General features: G+C 44.2%; 4 non-coding genes across 4 annotated transcripts; all 4 read right to left on the bottom strand.

Annotated features, from left to right (window-relative positions):
• Positions 1–311: 311 nt before the first annotated feature.
• On the bottom strand, positions 312–393 carry TRNAS-GCU (transfer RNA serine (anticodon GCU)). The gene has a single exon. It is a non-coding gene; the product is annotated as a tRNA-Ser (tRNA).
• Positions 394–4275: 3882 nt separating this feature from the next.
• Positions 4276–4357, bottom strand: TRNAS-GCU (transfer RNA serine (anticodon GCU)). Its single transcript has one exon. It is a non-coding gene; the product is annotated as a tRNA-Ser (tRNA).
• A 6364-nt stretch (positions 4358–10721) lies between these two features.
• Positions 10722–10803, bottom strand: TRNAS-GCU (transfer RNA serine (anticodon GCU)). The gene has a single exon. It is a non-coding gene; the product is annotated as a tRNA-Ser (tRNA).
• Positions 10804–16259: 5456 nt separating this feature from the next.
• Positions 16260–16341, bottom strand: TRNAS-GCU (transfer RNA serine (anticodon GCU)). Its single transcript has one exon. It is a non-coding gene; the product is annotated as a tRNA-Ser (tRNA).

The following is a 16341-nucleotide window of genomic DNA, read 5'->3' as shown; positions in this document are numbered from 1 at the left end:
ACTGTTGTGGTAAAAACTCCAGGGTTAATAATTTAATTCACAGGCACCCTGTAAGCAAGGGCTCCACCACTTTAGAATGTGTTGTGTGTTCAAATTTAACAGGAGGGTTGTAAAGGTCGGTCAGTGGCGTGACAGTGACCCTTGAATTAGAGCAGATAGAAAGGGGACATTTTCTGCTGTAATTCGCAAGGTGGCCAGGCCTGTGCATTCGCTCGAGGTTTGAAAACCTTACATTTCCTTCTCATTGGAATGAACAGCAAGTGTATGAATGAGACTTTAAGAAACACTTTCAACGCTAAAACAAAAGGATCCGACGAGGGTGGGATTTGAACCCACGCGTGCAGAGCACAATGGATTAGCAGTCCATCGCCTTAACCACTCGGCCACCTCGTCACGATAGACTAATGTTTATTTGTCACTATCGAAACCCCAGCAGCATCCAATTTCGTAATTTCTGAGTAATTATTAACCTGAAGTAAAACCCGGATGTGCTGTCAAAAAGACACCTGTTTGGGACCAACCGGCCCATTGCCTAAGCGATCTCACGGGAAAAACTCAGTACCACACATACCCTTGTTACACACCGCACCCTGATCTCAAGCTGCAGGTCTGCCTGGGTTTCTTATTTCAGAGCTCCAGACATGAGTGAACCTACTTCTGAGGTGTGACCACAGAACAAGGCTCTGAAATGTGGCTGGACCAGTTGCCACTTTCATCCACCTGCCCGCTTAGCCATGGCCTGTGTCGCTTCACACTGGACAGCCTAGTGTCCTGTGACCCCTTCAGGGTCCTGTGCGTCACTTCCGCCAAGGTGGGGGAAGGGGAGAGGTATATATGCCTCCCCTGCCCACCTGGAGGCCTCTTTGTCCTTCACCCTGACGCAAGTAATTGGCCGGTCACTTGAGGGTCCCCCTCGTGCCAGGTAAAACTGTGGGTCTGGTGCAGGTTTTAACTTTTCTTGGGATCGAGCTTGATACCATCGCAGGGGAGTCCAGATTGCGGACAGACAAGGTTTGTGACCTAGCACAACACATACAGTCTGTGGTTGGGCAGGACAGGGCCACCTTTGAATGCATCCAAAGCCTCCAGGGGCAACTGAAGTTTGCAGCCAGGGTCATCCCAGCGGGTAGGGTGTTTGCCAGAAGGTTAGCCAGGACCACTGCCAAGGTCACAAAGAAGCACCACATGGTGAAATTATGCAAAGGCATGAGACAGGACCTGGCCATGTGGGCGTAGTTTCTGGCCAATTTTAATGGCTTAGTAATTTGGAGGGCTCCATGGGCAGGCAGCCCGGACCTAGCCCTATATACAGACGCATCAGGCAGAGAAGGAGTCGGGCCATTTTAGACAGGGAATGGTATGCAGAGAAATTGCCCAACACCTGGCACAAGATAAAGATCAAGGTCAAGATCACAGTGTTAGAGTTGCTCCCGATTGTGGTGGCATTCCCCTTGTGGCCTGTGGTACTGGCGGCTAAGAGGGTCCTCTTGTGGTCCGGCAATCTGGCGAGAGTGCAGGCATTAACTCCCAGTCAGCAAGTTGCCCCCTGGCGGTTTGCCTTTTGAGGGAGTTGGTGCGGGCGTGTCTGTACAATAATGTTGAATGCAGGGTGCAACACATTCAGGGTGTGCAGAACACAGCGGCTGATGCTCTCTCTCATTTTCAGTGTCCCCGGTTCTGGGAGGCGTGGCCGAGAGCGAGAGAGGAGGGGACCCCTTTCCTGGCACACCTTTGGCTCCTCTTGAAGTGGAAAATCGACCGAGGGGGCCAGGTGAGTTATCACTAGCGCCTGGGACAAACAAGAGATATAGGTCCTGCGTTCTAAAATGTTGTTCAGTGGTGGGAGCCTAAGAAGAAGGCGGGTCTTCCTTAGAAATAAGAGAACAGTCTTTCATATTGTGGGCTAAAGACAGCGGGAAGAGTCATTCTTGGATTTCGGGCCATCTTGCAGCAATCAGCCACCACGCTAGACTAAGGGGCCAGTCAGATCGCAGATTTACATCACAACTACCAATACATTGCATGATTTTACAACACATGCCATTACAATGCATTTTTAGAAACAACCCTTACAAAGCCCTCCATTACAATGCATACCATTACAATGCATGCCATTAAAATGCATAATACTTTTAGGGTAACAGTGGGGTAAGTGTTGGATAGTGTAGGGGTAAAAATTACTATTCCCCCTCCAGTGAGTGCAAAAGTAGGGTTATTGTTGGATAGTGTAGGGGTTAAAATTACTATTTCCATGTACCAAAAAATCTATACCCACCCTAAAACAAAAGAATCTCTATTACTTACCGAATAATGTGTTGTAATGGCATGTGTTGTAATGGTATGTGTTGTAGTGGCATGTGCTGTAATAACTGCATACCTTGTAACAGCTGCGCTGTAAAGGTAGTGCGTTGTAATGGTTGTTTCCCGTTTTGGGAAATGTCCATGAGGCCATTACGAGTATCTCTGAGCCCCTCCTATTTATTTTTTAGGAATATTTGTAATCTATGGACTGGACATTCAATTCTCGCATGTTCAATGGGCTGGCTTTCCCATGATGTATGTGCACCGCTAGTTGACATTCGCTAACTCATGGGCCATCACCCAGATTTCCTTACATTTCTGTTTCTTGAAACACAAATAGGCACAGTGAGATAACTCTGGCATTTAACACATTTGTTGGAGAGATCTTTGATTTGTGAAGTCCCAGATTTAAATTAAAGTAGTATAAGGTTAATGTAGAGGTCAGATTTTTCTTTCATGTAGGTCGTAAAGCAGGTTACTGCTTTTAACACAGAGATCCTTTTGTTACCTGCTGTTCATAAATTTTAATCCTTGTAATATAGCACTGTGAGCTATGAAGGACATGTGACTCCTACACCTTGTAACCCTGTCTCATGTAACGCATCTTGTACATTGATTTACATATGTTCATGATTTAATGTCAATGTATAATGTGTATGTTACGTAAAGAGCTCTGACACCATGAGTTGGGTTGCGTAGTGCAATGAAAGAAATAAAATAGTGCTACTGATATTGTTATTTGTGTAAATACTGGGACAGACCAACACATCTGACATTCTGACAGTGCATGCATCTCTTATATACAAGGACTGAAGAAGGGCAAAAGCTGCCTCTCTTAAGAACTTGTGAAGGGATAACAAGCTGCGTGCCTTTGTATCCCCTGCATGGCATTTACATTTAAGTGTGAGGTTCCAGGCTGCCTCCAGTCAGGATATTCAAACAAAAGGAGGCCTGATGGCCCCTTCACTTCGGCCCAGCTGAAGGTGGAAAAAAAGCTTCCTCGCTGCCTTCACGTTGCTGCTGGGAATCAAAATCAGACAACGTACAAGAGCTGCTGATCGTTTCCCAGTGTCTTAATCCGGGGCAGGTCCAGCATATTTCTGTGGTGCCCAACTTCTTGGCAGGGTGGACAGCGTTCACCCTGTGAAAATAGTGGGAGGACACCGTGTACCTATGTGTACACCCGACTTGTGCCCTGGTCTGTTTTCTGCACGAGTGCATGTCATACAGGCTGAGAGGCAACAGAACACACCAGTTTTGCCTGCAAAACCATTTTACCTAAATCAGTCAATAGCGTCCCCAATATGTCATGCGCAAGGAAGAAACCCCCCCCCCCCCCTCCCCCCCGGCTGCTGTTTGATTTATAGAATGCAGCATGAATCAAGATTCAGTAGGGCCCTCCTGACTCTAGGCCCCAGTGCCACTGTACCTGCTGCACCAATGAAAACCACGCTCCAAAAATTAATCTGATTTTATTTTATAAACTGGCATCAAATCTATTGCATTTTACCTATGAAAATGTTGTCCTTGGTCAGCGATTTCTATAGGGTTTACTTACACCTGAAGCTTGGCCCCCCTGAGCCACAAACAAGAGGTGAGGCGAATTCCTCGAGGGGATATTTTCCCGCCTGCTGGAGAGAGAGGAGTTTACTTTCAGCTTGACACTGTTGTGGTAAAAACTCCAGGGTTAATAATTAAATTCAATGGCACCCTGTAAGCAAGGGCTCCACCATTTTAGAATGTGTGTGTGTTAAAATTTAACAGGAGGGTTGTAAAGGTCGGTCAGTGGCCAGTGACAGTGACCCTTGTATTAGAGCAGATAAAAAGGGGACATTTTCTGCTGTAATACGCAAGGTGGCCAGGCCTGTGCATTCTCTCGAGGTTTGAAAACCTTACATTTCCTTCTCATTGGAATGTACAGCAAGTGTATGAATGAGATTTAATAAACACTTACAACGCTAAAACAAAAGGATCCGACGAGGGTGGGATTTGAACCCACGCGTGCAGAGCACAATGGATTAGCAGTCCATCGCCTTAACCACTCGGCCACCTCGTCACGATAGCCTAACATTTAATTGTCACTATCGAAACCCCAGCAGCATCCAATTTCATGATTTCTGAGTAATTATTAACCTGAAGTAAAACCCGGATGTGCTGCCAAAAAGACACCTGTTTGTGACTAACCAGCCCATTGCCTAAGAGATCTCACAGGAGAAATGCAGTACCACACATACCCTTGTTACACACCGCACCCTGATCTCAAGCTGCAGGTCTGCCTGGGTTTCTTATTTCAGAGCTCCAGACATGAGTGAACCTACTTCTGAGGTGTGACCACAGAACAAGGGTCTGAAATGTGGCTGGACTAGTTTCCACTTTCATCCACTTGCCCGCTTAGCCATGGCCTGTGTCGCTTCACACTGGACAGCCTAGTGTCCCGTGACCCCTTCAGGGTCTTGTGCGTCACTTTCGGCCAAGGTGGGGGAAGGGGAGAGGTATATATGCCTCCCCTGCCCACCTGGCGGCCTAATTGTCCTTCACCCTGACGCAAGCAATTGGCCAGTCACTTGGGGTCCCCCTCGTGCAAGGTAAAACTGTGGGTCTGGTGCAGGTTTTAACTTTTCTTGGGATCGAGCTTGATACCACCGCAGGGGAGTCCAGATTGCCGACAGACAAGGTTTGTGACCTAGCACAACACATACAGTCTGTGGTTGGGCAGGACAGGGCCATCTTTGAATGCATCCAAAGCCTACAGGGGCAACTGAATTTTGCAGCCAGGGTCATCCCAGAGGGTAGGGTGTTTGCCAGAAGGTTAGCAAGGGCCACTGCCAAGGTCACAAAGAAGCACCACATGGTGAAATTAAGCAAAGGCATGAGACAGGACCTGGCCATGAGGGCGTAATTTCGGGCCAATTTGAGTGGCTTAGTAATTCTGAGGGCTCCATGGGCAGGCAGCCCGAACCTAGCCCTATATACAGACGCATCAGGCAGAGAAGGATTCGGATCATTTTAGACAGGGTATGCAGAGAAATTGCCCAACACCTGGCACAAGAAAAAGATCCGGTCAAGGTCACAGTGTTAGAGTTGGTTCCGATTGTGGTGGCATTGCCCTTTTGGCCCGTGGTACTGGCGGTTAAGAGGGTCCTCTTGTGGTCTGACTATCTTGTGATAGTGCAGGCATTAACTCCCAGTCAGCAAGTTGCCCCCTGGTGTTGTGCCTTTTTGAGGGAGTTGGTGCGGGCGTGTCTGTACAATAATGTTGAATGCAGGGCACGACACATTCAGGGTGTGCAGAACACAGCGGCTGATGCTCTCTCTCATTTTCAGTGGCCCTGGTTACACGAGGCGTGGCCGAGAGCGAGAGGGGAGGGGACCCCTTTCCTGGCACACCTTTGGTTCCTGTTGAAGTGGAAAATCGACCGAGGGGGCTGGGTGAGTTATCACTAGCGCCCGGGACAAACAAGAGATATAGGTCCTGCGTTCAAAAATGTTTTTCAGTGGTGGGAGCCTAGGAAGAAGGCGGGTCTTCCTTAGAAATAAGAGAACAGTCTTTCATATTGTGGGCTAAAGACAACGAGAAGAGTCATTCTTGGATTTCGGGCCATCTTGCAGCAATCAGACTTCACGCTAGACTAAGGGGCCAGTCAGATCGCAGATTTACATCACAAACTACCATTACATTGCATGATTTTACAACACATGCCATTACAATGCATTTTTAGAAACAACCATTACAATGCATACCATTACAACGCATACCATTACAATGAATAATACTTTTAGGGTAACAGTGGGGTAGTGTTGGATAATGTAGGGGTAAAAATGACTATTCCCACTCCAGTGAGCGCAAAAGTAGGGTTATTGTTGGATAGTGTAGGGGTTAAAATTACTATTTCCATGTACCAACAAAACCCATACCCACCCTAAAACTAAAAAATCTCCATTACTTACCTTATAATGTGTTGTAATGGCATGTGTTGTAATGGTATGTGTTGTAGTGATATGTGTTGTAATAACTGCATACATTGTAACAGCCGCGCTGTAAAGGTAGTGTGTTGTAATGGTTGTTTCCCGTTTTGGGAATGTCCATGAGCCCATTGCGAGTATCTCTTAGCTTTGAAAAGTTGTAAGTGTGATCTCCACATAGAATTTATTCAGTTTTCCAGGATTAATATCCGTTTTATCCAGCTCATGGTATGGAGGACAGAGAAATTTCTGTTTGTAGCAAAATTTCTTTATTTTAATTCATACGACCAGGACAGCCGACACGTATTTCGCCCCCTCTTGGCGAATTGCGCCGGGGCTTTCTCAAGGCTGTTGGAAAAGGAATGAGACAGGATGTTTTAAATTGTGTGGTCTATGAGCAGTTTGACCCCAAGAGAAACCAAAGATAACACCTAGTGTACGGGAGTGGTTGGATCAGTTCTTTGATACCATATCACCTTAAAAGATTATGTTCGTGATTAGGAAAAGTCTTAGTGCCAAAGTCAAGTGCAGTGATTAGAGAAATTCCAAAAACCGTGCGGAACAAAAGTCCAGAGAAAAAAACCTTATGGATGTGTTTCAGTATTATTAAAGAGGATAGCTAGATTCGGTTAGCATCAGAGGAAATGTCACTATATTTGGTTAGTCAATCAAAGAAATACCAAAATATCAAAGCAGAAGAATAGAGTGAGTAGAGAAATACAGTGTGGTCGAAAAATACAATCATAATACCTAAATGGATTAAATCACGTTGACAATTCTCATTTCCAGATGTGTACAGTGTCCGAAATTTTAACAATCTAATTCTTCAATATTAAAATATTTCCTGTTAATTTAAACAGAACAATTCATAAGTGCAATTGTATTGGCATCCAGTCTTATATACAGCGTATTAAGTCAAACATTATGACAGGCAACCTTGCAATATATAAGGACAGTGTATCTTTAAAAAAACAGTTTTCCAACATGAATATCCGTATTTGTGGTGTCTATACATGATGTTTATCTAATCCATTGACAGTAGTGCCTAGTAGTTAGTATGCTTTTTGTCACGAGAGCTAATCATTCAAACGATCTTGTATCAGCAAATATTTCAAAGGATGATAGTCCTAATACATTAAATTTAGGTTATAACACCTATATTGCAAAGGCATGTATTTGCCTATTTTCAGCAGTATCTGATTAATTATAAACATGGTATAAGGGTTATTTTCGCTAATCTACAGCACATATTTTTACACATTTTATCACACGCATTTTTTTACGCATTTATTACACATATTGTTCCATGGTTACAAGCGGTGTGTACTAATAATTTCTCAAAGCGGACCTTTATTTATAGATGTTGTTTGGTACTGTGAGTTGTTTTAGTAGCGGTGGGGGTTAATAGGATTAAAGAAATTAATAAGCCTCATATCGGTGCATATATTGATATATTTTAAAGAGGCAAGGTCGCCCTGCTTAATCTGCCCATTTGGGAGATATCATGTAGCTTTGACCGGCCGAAATGCCGTTGGTCGTAATCTTATTGTGTAACAGGAAGGTCTCGATAGAAGGTTTGCTAGGTTGGTGTCACGCGAGCAAACAAGACGGCGTGCAACCAAAATTCCCCCAAGTATACACATTATGTCTGAGTGACTTGATGTTAAAATAAAAGGATTAGTTACGAGCATATCTGTCCGGAAGGGACGGGGATGACAATCATCCGTATTTAACAACAAGCTGCAACGTGCAGTTTAAAACGGTATGCACACACGACTTACTGGTTTAGGCTAATGCCCTCGATCCTAGAGTCCTCCCGGCATGGTGGTTCTTCGGTCGAAACCTCCCGCATCATGCGAACGCTGGATCCGGCAGTTAAAGGGAGCGACCCGGAAATGAATGCATTAAAAAACGGGTTGTTCTTTTTGGTGAAACTTCGTTTGGGATGTTTATTTGTTTTTTATTTTTTATTTTGTTGACAGGATGGACATGTAAGAGTTCTCCATACTGAGTTTAGATTTAAAACGTGAGCGTTGTAACAGAACGAGGGTGTTTAAGTTGGGGAAGTTTTATCATAGAGGTGTCCTGATCAGATCGATACGGCGGGCGCCGTTTATAAATGGTACAACAGCCGACCAAACAAGGTGTAAAGTTTGGACAGCTTGTGTACAATAAAGCGTGTATGTACCTATTAACTCGTATGCTTATTCAGAGCAGCAAAAAAGATATTAGAATGGTTTATTCCGACTAACGTATGTTCCCTTTCATTAATAAATTATATTTCCACCGTTTATCAAAATTTAAACGTAATGACTTAGCTTCCAGATGGAGAAGCCTGATAGTTTGTGTTGATATCATATTAGAACACCCTTAATGTCACGCATAGATTATATTATGTCAATGTACCTCTGCATTTTCCTAGGGGGAGTAACAATTTAGACGTAATGACTTAGCCTCAGGATGTTTAGGTGAGGGTAAGAGCGCACAGTTCTTGTGCATCCAGGATTACATCAGAGATCATTTTATTCGGCTAATATGGGCTATTAACATTTTGCGACACCTCTAATGTCACGCATAGAATCTATTGTGTCATTATACCTCTACATTTTCCTAGGCGGAATGACAATGGGTGAGCGTAATTAGACATGATGGCTATTACTGGGAACATCTCTTTGCCCCTCCTATTTATTTTTTAGGAATATTTGTAAGCTATGGACTGGACATGAAATTCTCGCATGTTCAATGGGCTGGCTTTCCCATGATGTATATGCACCGCTTGCTGACATTCGCTAACTCATGGGCCATCACCCAGATTTCCTTACATTTCTGTTTCTTGAAACACAAATAGGCAGAGATAACTCAGGCATTTAACACATTTGTTGGAGAGATCTGTGATTTGTGAAGTCCCAGATTTAAATTAAAGTAGTATAAGGTTAATGTAGAGGTCAGATTTTTCTTTCATGTAGGAAGTAAAGCGGGTTACTGCTCTTAACACAGAGATACTTTTGTTACCTGCTGTTCATAAATTGTAATCCTTGTAATATAGCACTGTGAGCTATGAAGGACATGTGACTCCTACACCTTGTAACCCTGTCTCATTGTACATTGATTTAGATATGTACATGATTTAATGTCAACATATAATGTGCATGTTACGTAAAGAGCTCTGACACCCTGCGTTGGGTTGCGTAGTGCAATGAAAGAAATAAAATAGTGCTACTGACATTGTTATTTGTGTAAATACTGGGAGAGACCAACACATCTGACATTCTGACAGTGCATGCATCTCTTATATACAAGGACTGAAGAAAGGCAAAAGCTGCCTCCCTTAAGTACTTGTGAAGGGATAACACACTGCGTGCCTTTGTATCCCCTGCATGGCATTTACATTTAAGTGTGAGGTTCCAGGCTGCCTCCAGTCAGGATATTCAAACAAAAGGAGGCCTGATGGCCCCTTCACTTCGGCCCAGCTGAAGGTGAAAAAAAGCTTCCTCGCTGCCTTCACGTTGCTGCTGGGAATCAAAAGCAGAAAACGTACAAGAGCTGCTGATCGTTTCCCGGTGTCTTAATCCGGGGCAGGTCCAACATATTTCTGTGGGGCCCAACTTCTTGGCAGGGTGGACAGCGTTCACCCTGTGAAAATAGTGGGTGGACACCGTGTACCTATGTGTACCCCCCGACTTGTGCCCTGGTCTGTTGTCTGCACGAGTGCATGTCATACAGGCTGAGAGGCAACAGAACACACCAGTTTTGCCTGCAAATATATTTTACCTAAATCAGTCAATAGCGTCGCCAATATGTCATGCCAAAGGAAGAACCGCCCCCCCCGCTGCTGTTTGATTTATAAAATGCAGCATGAATCAAGATTCAGAAGGGCCCTCCTGACTCTAGGCCCCAGTGCCACTGTACCTGCTGCACCAATGAAAACCACGCTCCAAAAATTAATCTGATTTTATTTTATAAGCTGGCATCAAAGCTATTGCATTTTAGCTATGGAAATGTTGTCCTTGGTCAGCGATTTCTATAGGTTTTACTTACACCTGAAGCTTGGCCCCCCTGAGCCACAAACAAGAGGTGAGGCGAATTCCTCGAGGGGATATTTTCCCGCCTGCTGGAGAGAGAGGAGTTTACTTTCAGCTTGACACTGTTGTGGTAAAAACTCCAGGGTTAATAATTCCATTCAATGGCACCCTGGAAGCAAGTGCTCCACCACTTTAGAATGTGTTGTGTGTTAAAATGTAATAGGATGGCTGTAAAGGTCGGTCAGTGGCAAGTGACAGTGACCCTTGTATAAGAGCAGATAAAAAGGGGACATTTTCTGCTGTAATACGCAGGGTGGCCAGGCCTGTGCATTCTCTCGAGGTTTGAAAACCTTACTTTTTCCTTCTCATTGGAATGTACAGCAAGTGTATGAATGAGACTTTAAGAAACACTTACAACGCTAAAACAAAAGGATCCAACGAGGGTGGGATTCGAACCCACGCGTGCAGAGCACAATGGATTAGCAGTCCATCGCCTTAACCACTCGGCCACCACGTCACGATACCCTAACATTTATTTGTCACTATTAAAACCCCAGCAGCATCCAATTTCGTAATTTCGGAGTAAATATTAACCTGAAGTAAAACCCGGATGTGCTGCCAAAAAGACACCTGTTTGGGACTAACCGGCCCATTGCCTAAGCGATCTCACAGGAAAAACTCAGCACCACACATACCCTTGTTACACACCGCACCCTGATCTCAAGCTGCAGGTCTGCCTGGGTTTCTTATTTCAGAGCTCCAGAAATGAGTGAACCTACTTCTGAGGCGTGATCACAGAACAAGGCTCTGAAATGTGGCTGGACCAGTTTCCACTTTCACCCACTTGCCCTCTTAGCCATGGCCTGTGTCGCTTCACACTGGACAGCCTGTCCAGTGACCCCTTCAGGGTCCCGTGAGTCACTTCCGGCCGAGGTGGGGGAAGGGGAGAGGTATATATGCCTCCCCCGCCCTTCTGGCGGCCTCTTTGTCCTTCACCCTGATGCAAGCAATCAACCGGTCACTTGGGGGTTCCCCTCGTGCCAGGTAAAACTGTGGGTCTGGTGCAGGTTTTAACTTTTATTGGGATCGAGCTTGATACCATCGCAGGGGAGTCCAGATTGCCGACAGACAAGGTTCGTGACCTAGCACAACACATACAGTCTGTGGTTGGGCAGGACAGGGCCACCTTTGAATGCATCCAAAGCCTACTGTGGCGACTGAATTCTGCAGCCAGGTTCATCCCAGCGGGTAGGGTGTTTGCCAGAAGGTTAGCAAGGGCCACTGCCAAGGTCACATAGAAGCACCACATGGTGAAATTAAGCAAAGGCATGAGACAGGACCTGGCCATGTGGGCGTAGTTTTTGGCCAATTTGAATGGCTTAGTACTTCTGAGGGCTCCATGGGCAGGCAGCCCGAACCTAGCCCTATATACAGACGCATCAGACAGAGAAGGATTCGGATCATTTTAGACAGGGTATGCAGAGAAATTGCCCAACACCTGGCACAAGAAAAAGATCACGGTCAAGATCACAGTGTTAGAGTTGTTCCCGATTGTGGTGGCATTCCCCTTGTGGCCTGTGGTACTGGCGGCTAAGAGGGTCCTCTTGTGGTCTGACAATCTGGCGATAGTGCAGGCATTAACTCCCAGTCAGCAAGTTGCCCCCTGGTGTTGTGCCTTTTGAGGGAGTTGGTGCGGGCGTGTCTGTACAATAATGTTGAATGCAGGGCACGACACATTCAGGGTGTGCAGAACACAGCGGCTGATGCTCTCTCGCGTTTTCAGTGGCCCTGGTTACGGGAGGCGTGGCCGAGAGCGAGAGAGGAGGGGACCCCTTTCCTGGCACACCTTTGGTTCCTGTTGAGGTGGAAAATCGACCAAGGGGGCTGGGTGAGTTATCACTAGCGCCCGGGACAAACAAGAGGTATAGGTCCTGCGTTCTAAAATGTTGGTCAGTGGTGGGAGCCTAAGAAGAAGGCGGGACTTCCTTAGACATCAGAGTACAGTCTTTTATATTGTGGGCTAAAGACAACGGGAAGAGTCATTCTTGGATTTCGGGCCATCTTGCAGCAATCAGCCTCCACGCTAGACTAAGGAGCCAGTCAGATCGCAGATTTACATCACAACTACCATTACATTGCATGATTTTACAACACATGCCATTACAATGCATTTTTAGAAACAACCATTACAAAGCCCTCCATTACAATGCATACCATTACAAAGCATGCCATTAAAATGCATAATACTTTTAGGGTAACAGTGGGGTAGTGTTGCATAGTGTAGGGGTAAAAATTACTATTCCCACTCCAGTGAGCGCAAAAGTAGGGTTATTGTTGGATAGTGTAGGTGTTAAAATTACTATTTCCATGTACCAAAAAACCCATACCCACCCTAAAACTAAACAATCTCCATTACTTACCTTATAATGTGTTGTAATGGTATGTGTTGTAGTGACATGTGCTGTAATAACTGCATGCGTTGTACCAGCTGCGCTGTAAAGGTAGCGCGTTGTAATGGTTGTTTCCCGTTTTGGGAAATATCCATGAGCCCATTGCGAGTATCTCTGAGCCCCTCCTATTTATTTTTTAGGAATATTTGTAAGCTATGGACTGGACATTCAATTCTCACATGTTCAATGGGCTGCCTTTTCCATGATGTATGTGCACCGCTTGTTGACATTCGCTAACTCATGGCCATCACTCAGCTTTTTTTACATTTCTGATTCTTGAAACACAAATAGGCACAGTGAGATAACTCTGGCATTTAACACATTTGTTGGAGAGATCTTTGATTTGTGAAGTCCCAGATTTAAATTAAAGTAGTATAAGGTTAATGTAGAGGTCGGATTTTTCTTTCATGTAGATAGTAAAGCAGGTTACTGCTCTTAACACAGAGATCCTTTTGTTACATGCTGTTAAATTCTAATCCTTGTAATATAGCACTGTGAGCTATGAAGGACATGTGACTCCTACACCTTGTAACCTTGTCTCATGTAACGCATCTTGTACATTGATTTACATATGTACATGATTTAATGTCAATGTATAATGTGTATGTTACGTAAAGAGCTCTGACACCCTGCGTTGGGTTGCGTAGTGCAATGAAAGAAATAAAATAGTGCTACTGACATTGTTATTTGTGTAAATACTGGGACAGACCAACACATCTGACATTCTTACAGTGCATGCATCTCTTATATACAAGGACTGAAGAAGGGCAAAATCTGCCTCTCTTAAGTACTTGTGAAGGGATAACACGCTGTGTGCCTTTGTATCCCCTGCATGGCATTTACATTTAAGTGTGAGGTTCCAGGCTACCTCCAGTCAGGATATTCAAACAAAAGGAGGCCTGATGGTCCCTTCACTTCGCCCAGCTGAAGGTGAAAAAAAAACTTCCTCGCTGCCTTCACGTTGCTGCTGGGAATGAAAAGCAGACAACGTACAAGAGCTGCTGATCGTTTCCCGGTGTCTTAATCCGGGGCAGGTCCAGCATATTTCTGTGGGACCCAACTTCTTGGCAGGGTGGACAGCGTTCACCCTGTGAAAATAGTGGGTGGACACTGTGTACATATGTGCACCCCCGACTTGTACCCTGGTCTGTTGTCTGCACTAGTGCATGTCATACAGGCTGAGAGGCAACAGAACACACCAGTTTTGCCTGCAAAAATATTTTACCTAAATCAGTCAATAGCGTCGCCAATATGTCATGCGCAAGGAAGAACCCCCCCCCCCCCCCCCCCTCCCCCGGCTGCTGTTTGATTTATAAAATGCAGTGTGAATCAAGATTCAGTAGGGAGTTTACAAGAAATTTGAGAGGTGCACTCATTGAAGTCCAAAATACAAGAAGTTCATAAATTTTGTGAGTCTTCAGTTCCTTCTTTAATGGGTTCTTTTATTTTCTCTTTTTAAGATACACAGGCACAGCCAATGCGTTTCATTCCCTTTAGTGCCTTGGGAATTTCATCAGAGCTGCAAAAGATTTTAACATGTATAAGCATTTTTCGCCTTGTGTGTAAATGATCATAACACATGATCCCAGAAGCCGGACATCTTAAAGTGTTATATGGTGTGCCGTAACAATATTATAATGAGTAGGATAGTTCGTAAGTACCAGTGGGAGACGGCGTATTAGACTTCTTGAGGAATTACCTCATCGAATGTAATGCGGTGCGCTCCTAGTTGGCCGTCATAGAGACGAACATGGTTTCCTAATTGGAAATGATAAGTATAGTATATATATATATAATATAAAAGGTCTCGAGAACAAAATCGATATAAACGAACAAAAAATCCCCCGATATTGACGGGCTGGTTGATGTAAAGGGCACAAGGTGTCCCATAGTAGTCAGGCGTTACCATGGCGGCCATATTTGAATAGGCTAATACTACATGGATACTATCAAGAGTCCTAAAGGCTATGCTATAAAGGTAGTATATCATCTCCCCCAAGACCTGACTTGGATGGTGTTAATGATTGATAAGAAACCCTGTGTTATATTAAACGAAGGTGAAGAGAAAGGTAGTAAATGAGAGTTCTGAAATAAAATGCGAATATCAGTCAGCAAAGAGAAAATAGTTCTTCTGTAGATGTAAATAAGAAGAAAGGATCATTAGTTCATTGTGATATAAACACCCTCTGGCTTCGGTGGCACTACATTCTGCAATCTTGTACTATTTCTTGCTTTGGGTATCTGACGTTTCACTTTACACCTTACTTCTGGTTTCTCCAGTATTTTACTCTATAAATTTGCATAATTCCCTGTTTCGGGTGCCTCTTTTCCCCATCCGGCACCTGTCGGTGGAATTATAATTTATCTAGTCACACCATACAGATAGGCAAAAGTTTGACATATATTTTCTTAGATGTGGAAGCAATGTACATGTGAGGGTGTACTAGCTTTTAGAATTTTTTTAAAAAAATTTTAAAAAATTAGTAAATGTGGAATTTGGCATGAATTTTTAATATCGCTATGTCTATTGGTGTTACCTCTAGTCATTTTTAATTTGTATTTTATGTAGGCTATTGTTATGATCATTTACACACAAGGCGTAAAATGCTTATACATGTTAAAATCTTTTGCAGCCCTGATGAAATTCCCAAGGCACTAAAGGGAATGAAACGCATTGGCTGTGCCTGTGTATCTTAAAAAGAGTAAATAAAAGAGCCCATCAAAGAAAGATCTGAAGACTCACAAAATTTATGAACTTCTTGTATTTTGGACTTCATTGAGTGCACCTCTCAAATTTCTTGTAAAACTCTCTATATGACGGACATCCTTGGCAGCGGATGGTGAGAGTGGTTGCACCACACAAATTTAGGAAACGGAGGAAGTCGATTTGCTAAACCTTGGTCTGCTGCTGTGTGCTATGGTTTTTGTATAATTCTCAAGATTCAGTAGGGCCCTCCTGACTCTAGGCCCCGGTGCCACTGTACCTGCTGCACCAATGGAAACCAAGCCCCTAAAATGAATCTGATTTTATAAACTGGCATCAAAGCTATTGCATTTTAGCTATGCAAATGTTGTCCTTGGTCAGCAATTTCTATAGGTTTTACTTGCACCTGAAGCTTGGCCCCCCTGAACCACAAACAAGAGGTGAGGCGAATTCCTCGATGGGATATTTTCCCGCCTGCTGGAGAGAGAGGAGTTTACTTTCAGCTTGACACTGTTGTGGTAAAAACTCTGGGGTTAATATTTTCATTCAATGGCACCCTGAAGCATGTGCTCCACCACTTTAGAATGTGTTGTGTATTAAAATTTAACAGGAGGGTTTAAAGGTCGGTCAGTGGCGTGACAGTGACCCTTGTAGTAGAGCAGATAAAAAGGGGACATTTTCTGCTGTAATACGCAAGGTGGCCAGGCCTGTGAATTCTCTCGAGGTTTGAAAACCTTACAATTTCCATCTCATTGGAATGTACAGCAAGTGTTTGAATGAGATTTTAATAAATACTTACAACTCTAAAACAAAAGGATCCGACGAGGGTGGGATTTGAACCCACGCGTGCAGAGCACAATGGATTAGCAGTCCATCGCCTTAACCACTCGGCCACCTCGTC

The sequence above is a fragment of the Lissotriton vulgaris genome, chromosome 12 (assembly GCF_964263255.1).
Source record: "Lissotriton vulgaris chromosome 12, aLisVul1.2, whole genome shotgun sequence".
Taxonomy (NCBI): domain Eukaryota; kingdom Metazoa; phylum Chordata; class Amphibia; order Caudata; family Salamandridae; genus Lissotriton; species Lissotriton vulgaris.
Note: the sequence above shows the minus strand (reverse complement) of the source record. Positions and strands in the feature narration are given on the sequence as shown.